Raw genomic sequence first — 25,034 nt, 5'->3', positions numbered from 1 at the left:
GATAATAGTCAACCTCATGCGCTTCACACTCCGAGTTTAACATTATTAGCATTTGCTAAGAACGTAACCTACATCAAATATAAACAAGTCGGGAAACCGGAAGCTGGATGCTTCAGGTACGAAAGGTTTTGTGTATTTCTTGGTACGTAGCACGTAATATATGCATATGTCCACTTTCGGGTGATATTGACATTGATAGTCTTCAATTTTCAAAGAAGCAACAACTTCGACGTATTATAAATTTGTTAGTAATAGTGCGATTTCCATCAAACTTGGTATGATCGTGCTCTACATTATGGCCTACATCACTGCAGAATTTCGTGCCGCTAGGATGAATTTAAGGGGGGTTTGCAGCCAATTACAAAAAATTATAGTAATATACTATTATTAACTTTCTTTGAACAGATATCGGTATGAAAGGTATTTCGAAGCCAAGGCACCATATACTGGCAGCCTCCTGAATTTTTTTGGTAGTTTCTGAGAATGGCCCCCTTAAATAGATGATCAATTTCAACCCCCCGCACTCCTCACGTTTCCAAGAAATGTCAAAACTAAGACCGGCTTCGAAAAGTACTAATCGAGACCTTTAATTTGATACCCCACATGACTATATTTGATGAAAAAAAATTTTACACCCCCCTTTTGCATGTATGGGGACCCCCCCTTAAATTCAACGTAAAAGGATGTAACTCACTGTATGTGTGAGCGTTCACAGTTCCCACCTTTCCACCAAATTTGGTGTCAATCGCTATAACCGTCTCCGAGAAAAATGCGTGTGACGAACAGACAGACAGACAGACAGACGGTAAACCGATTTTAATAAGGTTTTGTGTTTACACAAAACCTTAAAAACGGCTGGGGAGAATTAGATTCTTCTTGAATGGAATTTTAATATTTCTATCGAATTTCAATTATTCTCGTTAATTATGACGTCAGCATCTCATTTGTATGGCTTAGGATGCTGTTAATTAGCACGAAATTTATAGGTCTGAACTTCTATAACTTTGACACTAATAGTTGGATTGTCATGGAACTTGGCATGTGTATGCACTGTCCTCTATGTCGGTGCAAAATTTAGTACACCTAGGATGAACTTAAGGGGAATTTTTAAGCCAATTTCTAAAAGTTGATAATATACTATTAATAAATTTATTTGAGCAGATACCGGAATACACATAAGTCACATAAGTCTTTTACAGAAAACCTTAAAAAGGGCTGAAGATAAATAGATTCTTCATAAATGCGACTTTAATATTCCACGCGAATGTCAATTATTCCGGGTAATTATGCCGTCAGCATTTGATTTGCATTGCTTTGGAAGCGGTAAATTCGAAATTGCTAAGTTTGAACTGCTATAACTATGGTGTTAATTGCCAGATTTCCACGAAATTTAGCACGTATATACGAAATATTGTCCTCTATCCTGGTACGAAACTCGGAAGTCCTAGGATGAATCTAAGGGGGGTTTTTGAGTAAATCTCTAAAAAGTAGCAATATACTATTAGCAAGTTTATTTGACCAGATATCGAAATGGGACATATTTTGAGGCCTAGATTTCATCTAGGCGCACCACTCTGATTTTTCTCGGATTTTTAGGTTGGGTAGTTTCCGAAAATGAGTCCTGTCTCACTTCAAGTGCGTACATTTTGACTCCTTACTCACGCAACTTGCAATTTATGCCAAAACTAATGTCAGTTTCGGAAAGTGCAAATTGAGGCCTTTCGTTTGATACCCTACACAACCATATCCGGTGAAAAGAATTTTTGAATCCCCCCTTTGCATGTATGGGGAGCCCCCATTTAAACTCCACCTAAATTTATGCTACTCACTGTATGCGTGGGATTTTATAGCTCCCATCTGTCCACCAAATTTCGTTCGGATCGGTTTAGCCGTTTTGGAGAAAAATGCGTGTGACAGACAGACATTGAATCAATTTTAATAAGGTTTTGTTTTACACAAAACCTTAAAAACAATTAAAACTGATCCAAAAACGAGTTTTTTCGCCTTTGGACGAAAAATGTTTCAAAGAAAAGCAATTCAGGTTGAAACCATGCCCTGAGATAGTTAGGAATATATTGAAGTACTATAATTTGAACGACCGAACTCCAGGAGAGGAGCTACTTTTGAAGGCATCACATATCATCAAATAGAATTTGATTTGCAAAATTACGTGGGAATGGTTAAAAATGGATAAGTATTTTATGGACAGACGAAAATAAAACCGTTTTCTTTGGTATCAAAGGAGGAAGAAAATATGTTCGAGATCTGCGAAATTGTTAATAAAATTCTCACTGAATAACGATAGCGATTAAGCACTGTATAGGGGCCTATCTCCAAAATCATGATATAAGCTCGCTTTTCCTACAATGGTGTTGGTACAACATACTGGATCAAGAGCACTAAGGATGTTTATGCGAATATTTTTCAAGGTGTTTTCCTCTCATATACTGAGTACGAAATGCCTCTTAAGTGGGCCTTCCAGCAGGCCTGTGATCCAAAATATACGGGCTGAAAATCTAAGGAACTGCTTTTGGACAATAAAATTGCCTGAATGGAGTGGCCTGCTGAATCGTCGTCGAATAGAAAATCTATAGAGAGCCGCCTAACGATATCGCTTCTTTGATATCGTTAAAAGTAAAAACCGAAAAATAACAGGAAGCTTTAGACTGTAGTAGAACGTTCCTGGAAGGCTATCCCTGTTGAATGATAATAAATGCTTTTGGACTCAATGAAATATCCTTGCGAAGCATTTATTAAACCCAATGGATACGCAACCAAATATTGATCCTTTCTTTGTGCTTATATTATACCTAAGCATTACTACTTTTTCTTTATTGTTGAACGAAATATTGAACTGCAATTATTTTTACCGCTCTTTTCTAGACCTTATGTCATCATTGCTGGTTATTTTTCTTAATTAAAATTTTTTATATACATTTACTTTCGTTTTACGTTTGCTTTAATCAAACTTTAATGTGCATTTTTTGCTTTTTAACAGTTCAGGAAGTCAACACTGGTATTTTTACCAGTGGCACTGTATGTGTATGCATCTAAGTTGAACAAAAGCATCTCAGTATTTCCTCCTTATTCCGTGCACAAAAGCATACGTACGTAACTTATACATCTTAATTGGATACTTTTTTTTTTATGGATGGAGGCGGAAATCTTAGAAAGACGCTGTTGCGCCAGGTTGCAGCAGTGTGTGGGATTCGCACCCACTAAAACCACTCCCACTCTTCCGCCCCTCCCCGCGGGACCACCGTGAAGTATTACTTCGCGGGGGAGGCTCTGGTTCGCTATACCAGCTCGTCCATGTCACGTCTCCGTCGCGCCGCCTTCCGAGCTCGATCCAACTCCAGGAGTTTTGTCTGCACCACGGCTACTGCCTCATTTACCGCCATCCAGTTTTCCTCCGACTTCAGCATCTCTTCCACCAGGTTGGAGGGCTCGATGTCCGCCCCTAAGATGCTGTTCAACCTCCTTTTCTGCTGCAGAAATCTGGGACAATGGAACATAACGTGCTGCGGGTCCTCGGGTGTAGCACCGCATTCAGGACAGTTGGGAGACTCGTCCAACTCGAAGCGATGCAAGTACTTCCTATAACCACCGTGTCCCGTAAGGAACTGTGTCAGGTGGTAATTCAATTCTCCGTGTTTTCGGTTGACCCATTTCTCGATACACGGGATCAATGTATGGCTCCACCTGCCCTTATCGGAGTTATCCCATCGTTGTTGCCACTTGCCACACAACTCTCTCCTGATGGCTTTTCGGAAATCCGCATTCACCTCGGCTGGATTTGCCTTCCGTTTTTCGTAGAGCCAGTGTGCCTCGCTCGCTAGAAGATCTATAGGGATCATTCCTGCGATGACACACACTGCCTCCGTCGACGCCGTCCTAAATGCGCTGCACACCCTTAGCGCAATTGGCCGGTATGCCGAACTTATCTTCCTCCGATTAACAGCGTGGTTCAACGCTCCCGCCCAGACAGGGGCCGCGTGTAGCAGGATCGACCTCACCACTCCCACGATGAGTAGCCTGCGACTATACTTCGGCCCTCCCACGTTAGGCATCATCCTTGGAAGGGATGAGCTGGCATTTGCTGCCTTCTCTCGCGCATAATCCAAGTGTGCCTTGAAGCTCAGCTTGGCATCGAACTTCACCCCCAGGTATTTGACAACCGATTTTGAGACGACCTCACAATTACCAACCTGGATGGTAACCGTGCTATTCTTCCTGCGGTTGGTAATGAAGACCGCCTCCGTCTTTTCGTCCGCCAGGTCCAGCTTGGCCATTCGTAACCATGACTTGATGGTATGAATGGCTTCATTTGCATAAAGCTCCACGTCCTCGGGGTGCTTTGCAATTGCAACTACCGCCAGGTTGTCCGCAAAACCAATCAGCGTTGTCTCTTCCGGTACGCGAAGGCCAAGCACTTCGTCGTACATTATGTTCCACAGCAGCGGTTCCAATACAGAACCTTGAGGGACACCTGCTGTTACAATGTACTCCTTCGGCCCGTCGTCCGTCTCATACCAGAGAAGTCTGTCCGAAAAGTAACTCTCGATGAGCCGAGCCAAGTAGCTAGGAACACCCAGTTTGTCCTAAGCGCCTTTAATCCAGTCCCAGTTGGCTGAGTTAAAAGCATTTTTGACGTCCAGCGTCACCAGAGCACAGCATTTGCCCATGGCCATTGCATTTCGAGCCAATTCCACGACCTTTGCTACTGCATCGACCGTAGAACGGGCTCGCCGAAACCCATATTGCCGCTCTGAAACACCACCCGAAAGCTCGATGAACGGGAGCAGCCTGTTGTATATCACCCTCTCCAACATCTTCCCCATGGTGTCTATAAGACAAATAGGGCGATATGAAGAGGGCACGCCGGGTGGTTTTCGGGGCTTCGGTAGCAACACCAGCTTCGGCCTCTTCCACTGGGCGGAAAACATTTCTTCCGCCATCCACGATTCGAATGTGCTTGCAAACTACCTTGGTCTGGCCTTGACCGCCACCTTCAGAGCCCTGTTCGGAATTCCGTCCAATCCCGGAGCCTTGCTGTCCCCAATACGTCTGCAGATTTCCCAAAGTTCCTCTTCGGTAACATCAGGGATCGAGAAGACGTCCTGCTGAGCTGCCAGTTGGGGTTCTCTTTCGTCCTGCTCCTGCTGCGGGAAAAGAGTTGTAATTATTTGCAACAAGAGCCGTGGGCATGTCACTTGAGGTGATTTTCGCCCACGGATCTTCTTCATTACAACTTGGTAGGCTGTACCCCACGGATTCGTATTAGCCTCTATGCAGAGCTTCTGGTAGCATTCCCGCTTGCTTCTCCGAATGGCCTTCTTAAGGTTGCTTCGCAGATCCCTGTATTCCTCCTCACACTCCTGGTGCTCCGGCCTTCCCCTAGTCCTGTGGGAAAGTCTCCTCGCTCTTAGACAAGAGGATCTCAAGGCAGCGATCTCCGTGTTCCACCAGTAGTTTGGCCTCTTGCCGTGGCGCAAACGTCGTCGTGGCATCGTAACGTCCCATGCTTTGGTTACACGCTGAGACAGCTGTGTGACCCTTTCCACCGCTGTTCCATTCGGATCATGGGCTCCCTCCAATGTGGCCAGGAATGTCTCCTCGTCGAAAGCTCCGATAGACCAGCCAACCGCCTTAGCTTTTCCACCTGCAGAGCGTCGTTGACTGCTTCCCCGGTTCCCAATGCGGAGGAAGATGGCCTGGTGGTCACTGTGGGTGTAGTGCTCACTCACTTGCCAAGCCATCTCCCTCACCAGTGAAGTGCTAACAAATGTCAGGTCAACGATCGAACCCGACCCTCTTCCTCGAAAAGTGGGCACGCATCCAACGTTGGCCAGCACTATGTCCAGCTCCGCAAATGACTCCAACAGAATTTGACCTCTGGTGTTCGTCGATCGGTTTCCCCACTCCAGGGCCCACGCGTTGAAATCGCCCGCAATGATTTTAGGGCTGCGGTCTCTAGCGTCCAACACCAGACTGTCTAACATCTCCTCATATTGTGCTAAGGTTGCACTAGGAGGAGCGTAGCAGCTGTAAATACGGACACCGTTGACCTTCGCCCTTATAAAACCGGCTGCCAGGGGGGCCATGACTTCCTGAATGGCCTATCTTCCGCACGCCCAGATTGCGGCGTCGCCAGACGCATCCATCGGCCAAGTCGCACCGCCGTGGTTTCTGTACGGCTCGCAAATAACCGCGACATCGACATTCGACTCTCGAATGGTTTGCGAGAGCAGGTCCTGAGTTGCCTCACAGTGATTGAGATTGATTTGTATCAATCTCATTTGCCTGTGCGGTTCAGCTCCCTCCTATATACCGGACATCTGCTGCTTCCCGCAACATGCCGGTCGTCCACGCCCTCTTTCCCACTACATAGCATACACCGTGGATCTCCGGTGCAATCTTTGATGAGGTGGCCCTCTTCCCCACACTTCCTGCAACTCCTCGACCTATCATGCTGCCTAGTGCATGCCGCCGCAAAATGGCCGAAATCGAGACATCTGAAGCATCTCTTTAGAGATATTTGCTCCCTGAGCCTGCACACGACCCAACCTACTCTTACCTTGTCCGCGGTAATTAACTTAATAGCTGATTCCGCCGGCAAACTAATAATAGCGGTCTGTGTGCCGCCATATGCCTTCTTCATTCTTCTTTTTCTTCAGCCTTTGTCCCGTTCACAAGCGGGGTCGGCTCGTCGTGATCGGCTTCGCCATTTGGCTCTATCGAATGCCTGATCTGGGTGCAATCTCGAGGCTTTCAAATCCCCATCCAGCGTATCAAGCCACCGTTGCTTAGGTCTGCCTTTTGGTCGTTTACCATCGACTTCGATGTTCAGACCAATCTTTGCGAGTGAATTCTCGTTTGCACGAATTGCGTGACCATACCATCGAAGACGCCTCTCTCGCAACTTTTCCACGATCGGTGCAACCCCATAACGATCGCGGATATCCTCATTTCGGATGTGATCTAAACGTGTGACGCCACTAGTCCAACGTAGCATCTTCGTCTCCATTACCGCGAGACGCCGTTCATTGTCTTTTATGGTCGGCCAACACTCAGAACCATAGAGAGCGACTGGACGGACGACATTGCGGTAAATTTTAGATTTGAGACGTTCGTTGATACGTCGATCACAAAGGACACCAGTCGTGGAACGCCACTTCATCCAGGTTGCGTTAATCCGTGAAGCAATTTCATAACGCAGCTCTCCATTGGCTGATAGCGTTGACCCGAGGTATTTAAATCGCTCAGATCTGGGCAGATCACTGCCGCTGACAGTGATTGTGCCTGTTTCATGGGGATCGGTCGTCAAAAATTCAGTTTTGTTTAAATTCAATCTGAGACCGTGTTGCATGAGGCGATCATTCCATTTTTGAACAAGTTGCTCGAGATCATTTTTGCTACCAGATGCTAGGAAAACATCATCTGCATACAGCAGTGTGTAGGGCGCTGGACGTTGGATATCCCGTGTGACGGTGTCCATAACAAGGACAAAGAGGAGTGGTGAGAGGGCACTTCCTTCATGAACTCCACCAGAGACACGAAGCGGTTTTAATACACCCGCCATACTTCGAACTTTACTTTTCGGATCGTGGTAGAGCAATTGAACCCAGCGCACGAGGTCTTCTGGCACGAAGTGTTGTCGTAAAGCATACCAGATGAGTTCGTGTGGTACACGGTCAAACGCTTTCTCTAGATCCAGAAAGGCAATGTAAAGAGGGCGATGCTTCTCACGGTGTTTCTCCATGAGTAACCGCGCAGCGTGTATTGCGTCAGTAGTTCCGCAGTTCTTGACAAATCCGGCTTGATTCACGGTTATTTCAACGATTTCGCGAATACGGTTGTCAAGAATGCGTTCAAAAATCTTCATGGTATGGGAAAGTAACCGGATCGGGCGGTAATTTGAACATTCTGCTGGACTACCTTTCTTTTTCCATATTGGAACAGTGGTACTTTCTTGCCAGTCAGATGGTGTTCTTCCTTCCTGAATAACCCGGTTAAAGAATTCACTCAGCCACGGTGTTGGGTCCCAGCTCTTTGCTTTCCAGAGCTCAGATGCGATGTCGTCAGGTCCTGTTGCTTTCCCCGATTTCATTTGTTTTATTGCCTCCTCGACTTCAGCTGCGCTGACTGGTGGAACTGGTCCAAATGTCGGCAATGATTGTGGAAGTGGAGGATGAGCAAATTCTTCAGTTGAAATCTGCTCGAAGTATTCTCGCCATCTATCCGTCGCGGCTCGACGATCAGTAAGCAAAGTACCGTTCTTGTCATTCACACAACAGAAGTGTTCGATATCATGTGTGCGTTCATCACGGCTTTTAGCAAGTCGATACAGATCTCTCTCGCCATCCCGAGTGTCCAGTTTATCGTAAAGATTTTTGAAATGGTTCGCTCGGGTGACAGCGACCGCTTTCTTTGCTTCCCGGTTGGCATTCTTATAAATTTGCCAATTAGCAGGCGTTTTATCGTCGAGAAATTTGTGGTAGAGGCGTTTCTTCTCACGGACCTTCATTTCAACATCATCATTCCAAAGCCAAGTATCTCGGTTGATGTACCGCTTACCCGGCTTGGTGACCCCGAGGGTTGCAGAGGCCGCTTTGTGGATCGTGTCTTTCATTTGGTTCCATGATTCTTCCACATTCGTAATGGTTGGCAATCGTATGAGTGAGACCGTTTCTTCGTTCTTCTCACCAAATCGCTACCATTTAATGCGCGGTGGGCCAGTGCGTTCCTCCCGCCGTTTTATCGGTGGCTTAATTCGCAGGACAGCAATCAACGGCCGATGTTGAGGTGCGATGGTCTCATAGGGAACGACTTTGCAATCAGTGACAGTGGTGAAATGTTGACGTCTTATGAGAATGTAGTCGATTTGCGTTTTATTGTTCCCACTAGAAAATGTGGGAAGATGAGACAATCGTTTGATGAACCATGTATTCATAAGTACAAGGTAATGGGTGTCCGCAAAATCGATTATACGCTCGCCACCTTCGTTGCGCGCTCCGAACCCCTTTCCCCCATGGCACCTGTTACCGTCTGCCTTTTCACCCACATGACCATTAAGGTCGCCGGCAATGATTATGTAATCGTCAGCAGGCACGTGACAAGTCTTTTCATCGAGAAGTTGCCAGAAGGCATCTTTCTCAGCATCAGGTCGGCCTGTCTGTGGTGCATACGCGGTGAAGAAGTGAATAGTGCGATCAGCTGATATAATGGTGAGCTTCATCAGCCGATCATCAAATCGTTCGACTTCTTTAATGGCATCACGGAAACCCTCTGAGATGGCAATGCCAACACCATATTGAGTGTGTGGGTTACCAAAATAGAGAAGTTTGTAGCCATTTTTACCGCGTTCGCGTTCAATGTCGCAGCTTTTGGAACCAGACCATCGGGTTTCTTGCAGAGCGCAGATGTCAATGCACCTTTTCCGAAGGGCTCTTGCGAGTTCCTCGGTCTTTCCAGTTAGGGTACCAACATTTAGCGTGCAGACACGTATTTGTTTTGTTCGTTGTGTGCGGACTAACTTGCTTACGTCCTGACGCCGTCCATGCGTCAAGAACCCTTGCCCATTTCTCGACAGGACCGGGGCCCGTCCTGCCGCGTCGACTGAGGTGGACGCCCTAGCATTTCTCCGAGGCCTGTGACTTAATCCGATCATCATGTTTGTAACGACATTCTATGCATTTTCTTGGTCGACCTGTCGCGGGGCCTGTCACCAAGAGAGATCAGGTAGGATTTAGCATAGTAGAATAACTCCAACTATACTCTATTTATCTCTTTCCCTGATCTCAGCATTTTATTTTTGTTTTACTGAGGATAGTACAGAGTACGTTGCCTCAAACCCTCCTCCTTTACCTGGGCTTGGGACCAGCATACTATGTTAATAGCATGGCGGAGTTCATATGCCTTCTTCATTCTTTCTTCTTTTTTCTTCTTCGGGACTTGCTGTGGTCCAAGAGGCTCGCTGGTACCGTCTCTAGCCCGTTTTCCTGTCTTCCCGCCTGCCTTATCATGGGGAGGCGTCGCCTGCGTTTCCCTTGTGACCTTGCCAACTGACGCTTGGGAATTCTTTTCTTCGAGTGCCTTGATATAAGACAATTTAATGCCTCTTATCAAGGCTCGAATATTTTGGTGGATATTCCGCCTCTCCTTGATGAACTCGCACAGTTCATTTATTCGTTCCCCGAGTGTAAGGAACGCCATTCCGGTATGTTCCCGTTTGCTTTCGCGCCTTGCACCACAAGGAATGATGTCGATTAAGGGACTATTCGTGTTTCTTTCAGAGTCCTCCGCGACGAATCTCGACTACCAAAAAGAACCATTGTTCTCGGTGGTGATCTCCCAAGCTTCCTAAAAGGATCCGGTGTGGACTTAATTTCCACTCCTCCATTATCTCTTGTAGCATTAGATGCCACAGTAGCCAAGTTTTCTCCTCTTCCATATTTGGTTTAATTTCTGGGTGTCCATCCCATAGCCAATTTTGATCCACGGGTGGGCGTTTACTTCCCACCTACCCGGCCTGCGCATAAGCATGCCCATACACGCACATCTCCGGATGCGTGCATGTGCATGTCCATGACACATTCGCCGAGCATTCCCTTATCCGCACGAAGGGCCGCGCCTGATGGGAGATTTGGCAACTCCGCATTCCGACTCAATGAAATATCCTTGCGAAGCATTTATTAAACCCAATGGATACGCAACCAAATATTGATCCTTTCTTTGTTCTTATATTATACTTAAGCATTACTACTTTTTCTTTATTGTTGAACGAAATATTGAACTGCTATTATTTTTACTAGACCTTATGTCATGTGCATTTTTTGCTTTTTGACCGTTCATGAAGTCGGCACTACTATTTTTACCAGTGGCACTGTATGTGTATGCATCTAAGTTGAACAAAAGCATCTCAGTATTTCCTCCTTATTCCGTGCACAAAAGCATACGCACTTACACATCTTAATTGGATACTACCCACAAACTTCATTGGCAATGATACCGATATACAACGAGAAGTGGATATTCTGATATAATATATGCATATATTACGTGCTAGGTGCTAATGGGACACATGTCCACTGAATTATTTTTATAAAAGAAATAAGCAAAACCTGAAGCGTCCGACTTGTTATTTTTGTTTTTTCTTTTTTACAATCGATTAATCTGTATTAATCGATACTGGTAACCATTTTTCAATAAACATTTATTAAGCTGTCAAACATAATTGAGAAAATATCATTCACTGCAACCGTTTTTAGCCCCTTAAATGATAAATTTGACCATAAACGTACATAGTCAAGTGAAGTATAATAGTTAAAATGTTGATGAATGCAAACGAGCAATTTCTTTATTTTACCGGGAGCATTCGTATGTTGTATTATTTTCGTGCCTAACATTACTGTTCGATACCAAACGAATCATGAATTAAAGATACCAACACTACTCTGAGTGCTGAAAATTGTAAATAGAAGATACACTTGAGAAAAGGATACTTCTGAGCTCATCTTTTGCAAAGATTCACTCAAAGTGTGGACCTGACAAACATGAAACAAAGGCGAAAATATCCACTTCGTATGTGTACATTTCTTATAAACTATAATATTATAATCAATTGATTGCCTGGAAATTCGTTATCAGATACACACCCAATCAGTCATAGGGCAACATTCCATTTTAAACTGAATTATCATAGCATCAGAGCGAGGTTGCTGCTATTCTTAATTTAGCTAGTTTAGACCGCATTCGCTCGTTTCGTTTCGGGTGTAATATTTGCGTTCATATGTGGACTGAATGGCAACGTTTCTGAGAAATAAAACAGCTCCAACCATTTGTAATATAATATTAATTGAAACTATACTCTATTACGAAGAACTAGAAAGGTATTATATGTGAAAAAGCTCAATCTTTTTTACTCAACTCATAATGACGAACAAAACTTAAGGGAAGCTTTCTTACATTCGAAATTGTATAGTACACATATGATCAAATACGTACCACTTTTACTCCCCTTGCCGCTGCTCCAGTGGCGCAATTGGTTAGCGCACGGTACTTATAGTCAGTAACCTGTGAGCAATGCCGGGGTTGTGAGTTCGAGCCTCACCTGGAGCATCATATTTAATTTTTTTTCCAGATTTCTTCCCATTATAACACTATCGTTTCGTGAATCAAACTTCAGAGCCAATATTTAATATATCTGTATGCATGTATGTATATCTGCAAATGCTGTTATCCAGCAGTCAATACATTATATGAAGTGAATTTTCAAATTTCATTTTTTTTTGCTTTTTAGCATAATGCACAGATCTACAGTTACCTACTTACTTAAATAAATTGCAAACCCGAAGCTTGGCGTTTCAGAATGCAAGGTTTTCAAGACTTCCATTTAAAAATATTTGATCGGTCAATGGTTGAATAAAACTCGTAGTTTGTATATATATATCCCTGGCGTACCAGGTTTATCTTCACCTGAGTTGCAAACGCAGAGCTGCATGCGACCAGACGCGTGTCATGGGTTGCGGATAATGACATGACCCACCGAGTCAGCTACGAATATCGCAAGTTAATCTTGTAAATAAGTAGCCGCGCAGAACGTTTCCCTTTGTGTTCGTCCTCCCTTACAGATTCTTCTCGTTCAGGGGGAGTAAACTTCCTTAACAAATCCGTAATCCGGAGTGAATGGATCGACGCACCTATCGGATGAATTGCAGTGACGTTACACTGTATTTCAGCGGCTCCCCTCCAAATACCTTCCCTACCTTTGGAGGTAACCATGGGACATTGCAACATTGGGGCTCCGTTGCAGGGTTGGCTGCCTCCCCAACACTCGTGGGAACAGAATTGGGGAAAATATTTCAAATTCTTTTAATGGGACCCCAGGGACACGAAGACAGTACCCAACACGGTTAAGGGTCGTTCAACAACACCAGAGCGGCTCTTCGCCCTTGGATGTTTTGGCGGCTATGCCGTCAACCACCAGGGACGGGAGACCTAGGCGTCGTATGGTTTGGACGAACCAACTTAACGAATTTATCATCCGCGCTATTACCGTGTCACGGATTTGGAACGGAATCCATCAGGGTACAGACATCGACTCCATGACGCGTTCATAACCCGCTTCCCGGAACTAAGTCACGTTCCGGAGCAGAACGTTTTCAATCAATACCGGGTGATAGTGAATAACAACCGAGTTGCCTTACCAACCAGGCAACAAATCTTCCAAGAGGTTTCACTTGAGCTCGGGCTGGAGTCATCAAATTACCGGACTAGTCAAAGGAGTAACACAAGTACTCCACCTGTAAGGCACTCCATGAATCCAGTAGTCAGGAGAAGCTTAGTAACTGGGGATGTCGACCCAATTTATAATGAGGCTTTGACCGCATTCGGAAGTTTACTTCGGCAACTACTAACATCATTGCTGCCGTTGACAGAATTTTGGCTGATCGTTTGGCTAGCGAGATTATTGCTACAGAGGTTCACAGCCTGATCTACGTGATCTACGGTTATTCGTCTCCATAATCAACATCTTAGAGCGAATAACAGAGGTATGCGCAGAAGGACTTTACCGTTCTGGGTGTTTCGACTCAACAAAAGAGTCGAAAAGTTGAGAAAGGAGATTGGTCGTGTGACGCAAGCACTCCTTGGAAATCCATCATCAAGAGTGCACAGATGCGTTGCGAACATCATTGGAAACTACCATCTGTCCAATGATATGCCAAACGAAGAAATCCTCGAGGTGCTGAAGCAGAAACTTGCGGTATGCTCCAATCGCATCCGTAGGTATCAAAAAAGCTTTCAGCGAAGGACAGACAACACCTTGTTCTTCCAGAACCAACGGGGATTCTACAAAAATCTCACCAACTCAGATAGGGAAAGCAACCTTGATCTGGATCAGGCAGAAGACTTCTAGAGAAGTGTTTGGAGCGAATTCAGCCGTTGCAATTTAGAAGCAGCGTGGCTCCCACATCTTATGCGTTCATGCGAGGCCCTCGCCGAAATGACCATGCCTGACGTAACTGAAGTCGACGTTGAAGCAGTCCTTGACAAGGCAGGTAACTGGAAGGCGCCAGGAGTTGACAAGATTCACAACTTCTGGCTGAAGCGGTTCAAGAGCACTCACAGGATGTTGGCAAATCAATTTAATCAGATGATTGCCGATCCTGATTTAGTTCTACCATTTTTCACCAAGGGGATAACTTTCTTCATCCCCAAGGAACAGGCCCTTCAAAATGTCGACCAATTACTTGTCTTCCTACCATCTACAAGGTCTTCACTTCAGTTCTGTGCGCGAACATCTCAAAACATCTTGATGTTCATAAATTGATAGCTGAGGAGCAAAAAGGATGCGCAAAAGGCTCCCGAGGCTGCAAAGAACAGCTTATAATCGATACGGTAGCTGTAAAGCAGGCTGTCCATCAGAAACAAAATATCTCGACAGCCTACATCGATTATAAATCAGCCTTTGACTGCATATCACATACGTGGTTACTACAAGTGTTACGCTTGTATAAAATCAGCAACAACACCTGCTGTGGCAATAATCAAATCTAAGTTCCTGGGGGAATTTGAACGGCGTCTGGATCTTGTCCTTAAAACTGAGCTGTACGAGAAAAATAAAATCATGGCAATCAACACCTTCGCCATTCCCGTCCTTCTATATACTTTCGGGGTGATACAGTGGAGTAATACTGATTTAGAATCTGTCAATAGACGGATAAGGGTAGTTCTTGCAAACAACCATCCTTATTATAAGTATACTCTGCAGAGAATCTTGGAAAATGATCGGGTCAAACTACTGTGGGATCACACTATTGCCACTGACCACAGTGTTAATCATAACAGACCCGATCTATGATAGTTCTGCTTCTGAAGGAAGAACGAGCGTGCTTTATAATCGATGTAGCCGTACCGTTGGACCAGATCACTGTTGAAAAGCAACACAAAAAAATCCGGAACTACGACAGACGATATGAAGCAGACTTGGAGACTACAAAAGATCGAAGTAGTCCCAGTGGTAATTTCAGCGACGGGATTAGTCCCGCAGAACTTACATAAAGCGCTGAAAACGCTTGATCTTAGGGCTGGACTATACATGCAGATGCAAAAAGCGGTTATCCTTGCAACCTGTGCTATAGTCCGAAAAGTCCTGTCCGGTAACAATCTGACCTAATGGGTTTCAGTCTTGATCCGCACTGTCTTCGATATAAGATCCATGTCTCTGTAGTGTAGAACCTCCGCGTCATTGGCTGTAGTGTTTGCGACAATCGGGATGTAGTAATACATTTTCGCATGGTCGCACACACTTTGCGTTAAAACGCATCATCGTTGTGATGCGGGCCTTTGGATGTTGCCTTCAGCTCATCCTTAGGTTGGTCGCCCCTCGGTCCGGTTGGGCGGGAAGAGGGGCCCGTGGGCTTTTTAACTATAGAGTTTAACTATATATATATATATTAAGTAGGTTGCCCAACTTACGAAGAGTCTTATTCATTTTATTGCGATACTGACTTTCTATGTATGTATAGGCATATGATTTCTAGCTTACGGCTTTGTGGCCTATTGGGTCTACATACTCCCCTTTTGGTATTGATATTCTTTTTAAAATTTTTTGTAGAACAAAACCTTATTAAAAATTTTTCAATGTCTGTGTGTCGCTCCGACTGTGTATATAGTTGTCTGTCACACCCAATTTACTCAGAAATTTGATAGGAGCGTGTGCTCTGTGTCCCTTTACATGCAATGAGTAGTATGATTTTCTATTGTGTTCAAGGGTGGCACCCTATAGATGCGGAATATTTTTTATCGGAACATGGTCATGTGAAATTTTCATATAAAGGGTTCAATTACTACTTTTTAGAACTAGCTCAACTTTCTATACCAGCTGAAAAATGACTAAAACTAGAACCCAAAAGTTTAACAAGTCTCGTTTTCGTCGACTTTGGTGTTCAGACCAATTTTGGCAAGTGAATTCTCGTTGGCGCGAATTAGGTGATCATACTATCGAACACGAATCTCTCGCAATTTTTTTACGATCGGCGCAACCCCACATCGTTCGCGGATATCCTCATTTCGGATGTGATCAAAACATGTCACGCCACTAGTCCAATGCAACATCTTCGTCTCCATTATCGCAAGACGCCGTTTATTGTCTTTTATAGTCGGTCAGCACTCAGAATCATAGAGAGCGACAGGAAGGACAACATTGTGGTAAATTTTAGATTTGATACGTTCGTTGATACGTTGATCACAAAGAATACCAGTCGTGTAACGCCATTTCATCCAGGTTGCGTTAATGCGTAAAGCAGTTTCATAGCGCAGTTTTCCATTGGCTGATAGAGGTGCCCCGAAGCATTTAAATCGCTCAGTTCTGGGCAGGTCACTGCCTCTGACAGTGATTGTGCCTGTTTCATGGGGATCGGTTGTCAAAAATTCAGTTTTATTCAGGCAATCATTTAATTTTTGGACAAGTTACTCAAAGTCATTTTTGCTATTAGATGCTAGGAATACAAGCAATTAAACCCAGCGCATGAGTTCTTCTGATACGAAGTGTTGTCGTAAAGCATACCAAATGAGTTCGTGTGGTACACGGTCAGACGCTTTCTCTAGATCCAGAAATGCTAGATAAAAAAGGGCGATGTTTCTCACAGTTTTTTTGCATGAGTAACCGCTTAGCGTATATTGCGTTAGTAGTTCCGCAGTTTTTAACAAATCCGGCTTGATGCACAGTTATTTCAAAGATTTCGTCAAGAATGCATTCATGGTATAGGAAAGTAACCGGATCGGATGGTAATTTGAACATTCTGCTGGACTACCTTTCTTTTTAAGGTTTTGTTTGAAAAAGGGGGTGTAAAAATTGTTTTCACTGAATATGATCATGCGGGGTATCAAATGAAAGGTCTTAATTAGTACTTTTCGAAGCCGGTATTAGTTTTGAAATTTGTTAGAAAAGCGGGGAGTGACCCATTCTCAGAAACTACCCAACCGAAAAATCTGAAAGAAATCATGAAGCTGCCTCTACCTATATGGTGCCCAGACCTAAAAATACTCTTCATATCGATATCTTTTGAAATTTAGTTAATAATAGTACATTACATTTTGGAAAAATTAAATGAAACCCCCCTTATGTTTATCTCAGAGTTATAAAAGTTGGTAGAATTATAAAATATAATATGAAGCATGTCACCTCAAAGTTTGATCAAAATCATACAGTAGCTCAAAGTTGTCTTTACCGTGTAAATTCACAACCCGAAGTACTAAATCTGACATGCTAAATGTATATTCTTAGCGGGCTACGTACAAATGGGATATTTCTACACTCAAATATACTCACACAGGAAGCAAACAAAACCTTTCATGTCTGAAGCGCCCAGCTTCTGGGTTCCCGACTTGTTCCAAATTGGAACTGTTAGAATTCCAATTTCATATATATGTAAAAGGTCGATAACTTTCATAATGGAGATCCCACAATATGCTTCAAAATTATGTCAACACTTTTGTGACATGTCAATAACCCTTTTCACACTATGCTTTAAATCTATCTCAGCATATTTGCAGATCAGGTGTCGTGTACCCATGTACTTTACCTATTTATAAGAATAAAAAGTGCAATCAATTGTATTAAACAAATTGCACGTGTAAGAAATTGCATAATCAATCATTTTTGCAGCATTTGTGGAAGAGAGCAAAGTTAAAATATTTTGTCCAGCGTAATAACTTAAGATATTGTGATTTTAAAATTTAAGGCAGATAGCGAACATAACAAATGTTTGCAATTGCAAGTCGCATCACCCGCCTAACGGATCGGTGATTCCAAGTAGCCTAAGCGCTGAATATCAGAATTACGGTCCGATATTTTCTTCGAAGATATATAATTCGAACACTTTTTGATCCGTCTAGTCGTATCTATCCGGACACCTATTATTATTCCTATAAATGGCTGTTAAGAAATGGAATGCAATTTAATTTTAAATTCAGCAATTGCCACACGCCCCAAGTTTCTTACATAGAGAAACACAAAATTTTTTATATCTAAAGTGACCCTGGAGACAAGAGAAGGAAAGCCGACGAACGAAAAATTGAGTCAGATGACGCAAGTAACGCTTGTTCAAAATACGGAAAGGGAGAAACCGTAGAAGAGGCTACGCGAAAAATTGAACGATTCAACAGGCCAACAAAACGCAACTCCCAGAAAGGCGAAACACTTGAGGAATACGGCTGAAACTGCCGGTGAAACTATTGCAGCCGCGATTTTGGGAAAAGGGAGTTGATGCGGCAGCCTGGAGAAAAGTGGCATTCCGAAACGATGGGGGGAAGATCCGACCGGAGGTAAAGGACTATATGCTGACATTCTAAGAAGAGTGAAGGCAGACCCGGAACTCATCAATTTAGGAAATAATGTGAGCCGTATTAAATGGTCCCAGAAAGAAGATCTTATGTTGGAGCTCAAGAAATCCAAGGATGTAGATGGGATCACCACGAAGGAGGAGACCCAGTTCGATCTTGTCAGACTACAGGGGTCAGCGGTGAAAATGCCGAGGAAAGCCTACGGCGAAACACAAACTGCCATCATCAGCCTACCAATAGAGACAACACTCAAACTGTTAGTAGCAAGGAGAGTAAGAACAAGCTAGGTTATGTGTCGACTTAGGAAGCAGGTGGCACTGGAACGATGCTCTAGATGCCTTAGCTTCGATCACATTGCAAATGGCAGGTCGAAATAATGGAACTGAAGGTCATATCGGGAAGGACTACTGAGCTGACCCAAATTGCTTACTGTTTAAAGGGAAGGAAGGCGCAGGTGCCCAGAATACAGAAAGGGTTTTAACAGAAATCGCTGTAGAGGCTGATGCAAATCAACATCAACCAATGCCAGGCGTGGCAGGAACTACTCTCGCAAATCATTCGCTAGAGCAACATCGATGTGGCCATAATTCATCATCATCATCAACAGCGCAACAACCGGTATCCGCTCTAGGCCTGCCTTAATAAGAAATTCCAGACATATCCCTAAAGACTGTCTGGCGTGCTGACCTACGCCATCGCTCCATCTCAGGCAGAGTCTGCCTCGCCTTCTTTTTCTACCATACTGGTGTACCGCAGCAGAATTGGCAGCATTCGAAATTTATTTCGAATGTTGCGAATGCGAGTGGTTAGATGACGCCACCGCCGCTCCCCACGCGTTTTAGAACTCGGCACAGGAGTGGAGAGCCAGCGGTGAAAAAGTGCCGTTGGTTGAAGGCAGAGGGACCGCATGGTGAATAACCGGTCTCTTCTGTCTCCAGCGTTGACCGAAGACAAATCACTTACTCCTTTCTGAAAGCATTTCCGTTATTCTTTCTTTTCCTGAATTATTATCGACTATTTTCATAAAAGCTTTAATTCGTAACGTCGTCAGCTTGCAATTGAAAGCGTGTAGTGCTGAGTGTGGGTGTTCTGGAGTGTACGAATGAGATTATCAGTCGAAGATCAATCTCCACATTTGGCCGACATATAGACGATATTTTGGATAGTAATTTTACGATCATCAGGCGCTGAGCAACGGGAACTCGAACGAAGAGGAGCTATTTTCTATCCTATATTTTATATAATAATAATCGTTGGCGCAACAATCCATGTTGGATCAGGGCCTTCAAGTGTGTTAGAGCACTTCATTCAAGACCGTAACGGTACACTAGGAGGCAATGTGGTCAGCATTGCGCTCGGAAGTATATTTAGTATATTTTATATGGCGAACTAAACTCTAAATGCTGCAACATACTATTTTCGTGCAAGAATACATTAGTCCAACAATGACACACCAATGGCGGTGGAGGAGCCGGATGGCAGGGGGTTCCTTGAACTGACAGTTCCCTACCTCCTCTCCCCTCCCGTTGGTGAAAGGAATTCCCTGATTTGATGGCTCCGCAAGGCGGGAGAGTTCGGGGCCTGGCCCGAAGTAATGTGACAAACGGTTCCAGGCTAGCTCTCTGACGATGGGGAGGTGTTTAGTTGGTAGTCCGACGACGTACCGAATCGGGAGTCCAACACTGTGTGCGTAAATGCATTCACCTACCCTATCCCAAAAAAAAAAAAAACAAAGACACAATAGAGTCATCATCAACACTGAAGACACCAAATAAAATAGACTTCACCTGGCACCATCGAAGTACGTCCAGGGAGCAGAGAAGCACAGTACACTGCCCTTATAGACTAGTACACTGCCCTTACAGACTTTCGGGCTAGATCATCCTGATCCATACGGATTAGGTAACACGCCCACTGCAACCTGTTGAGCCGGATTTTATCCCCAACCAGACGGTTATGGTATCGCTCATATATTTCGTCGTTATGTAGGCTACGGAATCGTCCATCCTCATGTAAGAGGCAAAAATTCTTCGGAGGATTTTCCTCTCGAACACGGCCAAGATTTCACAATTTTTCTTGCTAAAAATCCAGATTTCCGTGGAATACATATAGGACTGGCAAGATAATTGTCTTGTACAGTAAGAGCTTTGACCCTATGGTGAGACGTTTCGAGCGAAACAGTTTTTGTAAGCTGAAATAGGCTCTGTTGGCTACCAACAACCGTGCGCGGATTTCATCGTCATAGCTGTTATCAGTTGTGATTTTCGACCGTAGATAGGAGAAATTTTCAACGGTCTCAAAGTTGTAGCCTCCTATCTTCATTCTTTTTGTTTGACCAGTGCAATTCAATGTTGTTCGTTTTTCATTTTTGGCGCTGACTTTCCTATCATGTACTTCGTCTTGCCTTCATTAATGTGCAGCCCAAAATCTCGCGCCGCCTGCTCGATCGGGATGAATTTAGACTGTACATCTCGGGTTGTTTTTCGCATAATGTCAATATCGTCAGCGTAGACGAGTAGTTGGGTCGAGTTGAAGAGGATGATACCTCTCGCATTTACATTTGCATCGCGAATCACTTTCTCCAGGGCCAGGTTAAAGAGAAGGCATGATAGGGCATCCCCTTGTCTTAGACCGTTGTTGTTGTCGAATGGTCTCGAGAGTGATCCTGCTGCTTTTATTTGGCCTCGCACATTGGTCAGGGTCAGCCTAGTCAGTCTTATCAATTTCCCACATGGCCGGATACAGTTTTACCCCGGCTATGCTGTCATAGGCTTCGATGAAAAAAATAGGTCAACTGATGTCCATATTCCAACAGTTTCAACAGTATCTGTTGCTGATTTTCCTGGAGTGAAGCCTGTTTGGTATAGGCCAATGATGTTCTGAGCGTATGAGACTATCCGACCTAGCAAGGTAACTGATAATATCTTATAGATGGTATTCAGCAATGTAATACCTCTATAATTGCTGTACTGGGAGATATCTCTCTTTTTATGTACGGGACAGATAATGCTTCGTTGCCAGTCGTCAGGCATTGATTCGCTGTCCCAAACTTTATGCATCAGTTAATAAATCGCTTGCTGTAGCTGGTCGCCTCCATGTTTAACGAATTCGGCTGTAATTCCATCGGCTCCTGGCGACTTATGGTTTTTGAGCCGATGGATTGCACGGCCTGTTTCTTCTATGCTTAGTGGTGGCAGCATTTGTCCGTCGTCTTCAGTTGGGGTACTTTTCGAGTTCACAGACCTGTTTTTTCTCTCAGGCTTCCTTTTTCCTGTGCGAAGTTGCTTTTCCGCTCGACAGGTTCGTGATAAGTTTCTGCGCGTGCCCAGGTTCTTTGAGAATGCAACATTGTTTGGTATGCAGCATTCTGCCGTTCCGTTGCTAGCTTACATTCATCATCGAACCAGCCGTTCCGACTTTTCCTGCGGCTGGGACCAAGTATGTTTGTGGCAGTATTAAAGATAATACTCTTCAAATGATTGTGAAGATCATTTATTGATGCTTCGTCTCCAGGACATCTGTTGACTGTGGTTATTGCGGCATCCATATCTCACTTGTAGGTGTTACGGAGGGTGCGTGGTAAATGGCTTCAGTATTTACTCTAACGTGATTATCATAGGGGATTGTAGGTGATGTTGTGATTCGAGCACGGAGCACCACGCCAGCGAGATAATGATCCGAGTCGACACTGGCCCCGATCAGCACTTGGTCAATTTGGTTGAAAGTGGTCCCGTCTGGAGAGGCCCATGTATGTTTGTGGACCGCTTTCCGCACAAACCAGGTACTTCCCACAACCATTTCGTGCGATACTGCCAACTGAATAATCCGCAGTCCATTAGCATTGGTATACCTATGTAAACTATGGGAGCAAACGTCATGCCTGAATACGGGCTCCTTATGTAAGCATTTCCACTCAGCGAACAGGTGATCCCGAGTTCGACTCCCATCGTATATTATCTTTTTTTCCATAATAGCCATAAATTTCTATTCAAAAATTGATGAAAACAAATTTAAACTGAAATGTCAACCGTGAAAACGAAAGAAAATTTAATTATTGGCCAACGGCATTTGTATAACAACCTAGAGCAATTGAATATTAAATCTACACAGGATAAATTTATTGAAAGGCTAATAGCTCGAAAGAGCTTAACACCAAAGCAAACTGCAAATAAATTAAATAAGTTTCATGGGAATAATAATAACCATGAAGCGTCTGCTTCTTTGTCAACAAAGACTTCCGCGAAACAAATAAACATCGATCGATACATCACGACTATCAAAAGACGTCTCCGCCCGCAGTTGTCCAATGTCAGTAATGCAAAAACGTCGGGAAGCTCACCACGAAGATAGCAAATCCAGTGAAAACAGACTCCACTTCTTGGCATCAGAAGCTGGAAACGGACTAAAACGAACTACTAAAGCCAAACCTCCTCCGGTTTACCTTTATAGAAAGAGCAGTAAAAGTTTGGTGATCAAACTACCAACTACTCTTGGGAAAAACAATTTTCACATTGTTCCCATTAAAAAGGGAGAAAAATACAAATTTACATTGAAGACGGTTTTAGAGAAGTAACCAAGGATTTTCCCACAGAAAAAAGACAATACTACACATACCAGCTCAAGAGCAGGAAAGGTCTGTGGGTAGTAATCAAGGGCATTAAACCGGAGGTTGATTCCAATGAAATAAAAGAGAGAACTTACGTACGAAGATAAGCTATGCGGTGAAATCTGCTAGTGTTATAATGAACGGGAACAGAATGCCGCAACCTTTATTCAAAGTTGCGCTTAATCCAAAGGCTCACAAGTTGGGAAAGAATCTTCGCAATCTTTTGCACAGGAGGATCTTAGTGGAAGAACCATATAAACATAATGGTCCTGTCCAGTGCATAAACTGTCTAGAATTTGGCCACACTAAAACATTGTACACTTTCTAGTCTGAGCGTAATTTGCGGTGAGTTCCACAAAACTGTTCTTTTCACCTAAAATACCTCACTATCAAATTAACCACTTCATCATGAAAGTTACATAATACCCTAGTTCAAATACTCAATACTGTTGCATTCAGTTACTAAAAGAACCTAGCAGCCAGTAAACGTCATTTTAATAAAATCTGTTCTAAATAAAATAGGAACAAGTCGAGAAATCGGAAGCTAGATGCTTCAGGTATAAAAGGTTTTGTGTTTTCCTATGTGAGAGACGATGAGGCATAACAGTCCCGTGTGTACATAGCTCAAAATTCAATTGCCCACTACTTTTTAAAAAGCCATGTACACAAATGATTTGATCTGGAGGTCAACCTCATATCCTTCACACTAGGAGTTCAGTATTATTGGCAAATGTGAAGAAGTTCACCAAAAACAGATACAAACAAGTCGGAATACTGGGAGCTCGGCGCTTCAGGTAAAAAAGGTTCTCTATTCATTTATAAGAGCGCTTTCTATACAAGTTTTTCCATTCGTACATGCAAAAGAATGCAAAATATTCCGCCATATATTGCCCTATACATGTCATATGCATATATACATACTTTTTTTTTTTTTTGTGTGTACACGGAGGTGGAAAATCTTAGAAAGACACGTCCGCCGCAGGAACAACAGCGGGCGCGTGGGATTCACACCCACTAAAAACCACCCCTCGTCTCTCCAGCCCCCAGCGGGACCACCATTGAGGTATTACTTCGCGGGGTAGGTTTGCTCTTAGGCACTCATCCTTCGCCTATTTGCAGCTTTCCTCCTTCTTTGTTTCTTCAGCAACTCCTCCTGCATTTCGATGATTGCGGAGCCAACCGCAAGCCACTTTTCCTCGGACTCCAGCATCTCAGTAACCAAGCTCTCCGGAGTCCCGCTCCTGCCCAGCACCTGGTTTAAGCTCCTTCTCTCCATCGCAAATCGTGGGCAGTGAAACATCACATGTTCTGGATCCTCCGGTATGCCATCGCATCTGGGACAGTTCGGAAAATCATCCAACCCAAAGCGGTGCAGATACTGCCTGTAGCAACCACTGTGTCCCGTGAGGAACTGGGTAATGTGGTAGTTGGTATCCCCATGTTTTCGCTCAAGCCACACCCTAATGTTGGGAATGAGCCTGTGCGTCCACCGACCTTTCGCAAACTCGTCCCATCTGCGTTGCCAGAGATCAAGCGACTCTGACCTTGCCGCATTTCTACACTGTGCATGCCCCTCCATATGTCTTGCATTGTACAGGACACTCATTTCTTTGGCCAGAATGTCAACCGGGATCATGCCTGCCACCACCAATACTGCCTCATCTGATGTAGTTCTAAAAGCACTGCAAACCCTCAAAGTCATCCGCCGGTAAACAGAGTTCACCTGCTTCCGTCTCTGAGAGTATGCAAGCGCCTCTGCCCACACAGGCGACGAGTAGAGCAGGATGGAGCATACCACTCCGGCTAGCACCAACCTCCGGCAATGTTTCGGCCCACCAATATTTGCAACATTTTTGCAAGTGCCGTGATGGCACTGGCTGCCTTTTGGCATGCATACTCTAGGTGTTCCCTAAAACTCAATTTGGTGTCAATTATCACCCCCAGGTATTTGATAGCCGGCTTTGATACGACCATATGTCCACCGACCTCCACTTTTACAGTGTTATTTTTCCTGCGTTTCGTTATTAAGACCGCTTCCGTTTTCGCGTCCGCCAAGGTCAGCCCGGCCTTTTCTAGCCAG

At 44.1% G+C, this 25,034-nt stretch overlaps 1 protein-coding gene and 1 non-coding gene across 4 annotated transcripts in view; both read left to right on the top strand.

Moving 5' to 3' along the window:
- LOC119657837 overlaps positions 1-25,034 on the top strand; it is a 177,334-nt gene that overhangs the window by 99,799 nt on the left and 52,501 nt on the right. The window lies entirely within an intron of this gene.
- On the top strand, positions 12,029-12,120 carry Trnai-uau. Its single transcript is given in 2 exon segments — positions 12,029-12,066; positions 12,085-12,120. It is a non-coding gene; the product is annotated as a tRNA-Ile (tRNA).

This window comes from Hermetia illucens, chromosome 5 (assembly GCF_905115235.1).
Source record: "Hermetia illucens chromosome 5, iHerIll2.2.curated.20191125, whole genome shotgun sequence".
Classification (NCBI taxonomy): domain Eukaryota; kingdom Metazoa; phylum Arthropoda; class Insecta; order Diptera; family Stratiomyidae; genus Hermetia; species Hermetia illucens.
The sequence above is the reverse complement of the archived record's forward strand: the minus strand, read 5'-3'. Positions and strand labels throughout refer to the sequence as shown.